Here is a 518-nt window from a genome sequence, read left to right as displayed (position 1 = left end):
ATCAGAAAACTATGAGATGAATAATAATAAAAAGCGTAAAGCACTGTTTATGTACTTCTTTTCTCAAGAAGGATTTTTTGTTTTTCTTTTTTTGGCTGGCTCAGGATGCCTTCAGGGCAGATTTGGCAAGGCTTGAGGATCTGGGGATCGAACCACTGCATCCTGAGCCTGACTGCTTTGTTTAAGCAATCACTTAAAGAGCTGAGCTAATGGGCAGGCCGCCCTCTTTTCTCAAGAAAACAGATTGTTTTATAAATTAAAAAGCAGCAGCCCGGGTTGGGGAGATAGCTCAGTAGAATAAGCGCTTACCTGGCAAGCGCAAGGTCCTGAGTTCAATCCCCAGTGCCCAAGGTGGGGGGTGCGTGAGCAGCAGCCAGAGGTAGTGGCACACACCTGTAATCTCAACACTCTGGAGGTTGAGGCAGGAGGATCACCCCAAGTTTGAGGCCAGCCTGGGTTACAAAATGAGTTCAAGGGCCAGGGAGATGGCTCAGTGGAATAAGCACTCGCCTGGCAAG

The sequence above is a fragment of the Octodon degus genome, unplaced genomic scaffold (assembly GCF_000260255.1).
Source record: "Octodon degus isolate 3935 unplaced genomic scaffold, OctDeg1.0 scaffold00031, whole genome shotgun sequence".
Lineage (NCBI taxonomy): Eukaryota > Metazoa > Chordata > Mammalia > Rodentia > Octodontidae > Octodon > Octodon degus.
This window is presented reverse-complemented; position numbering follows the sequence as displayed.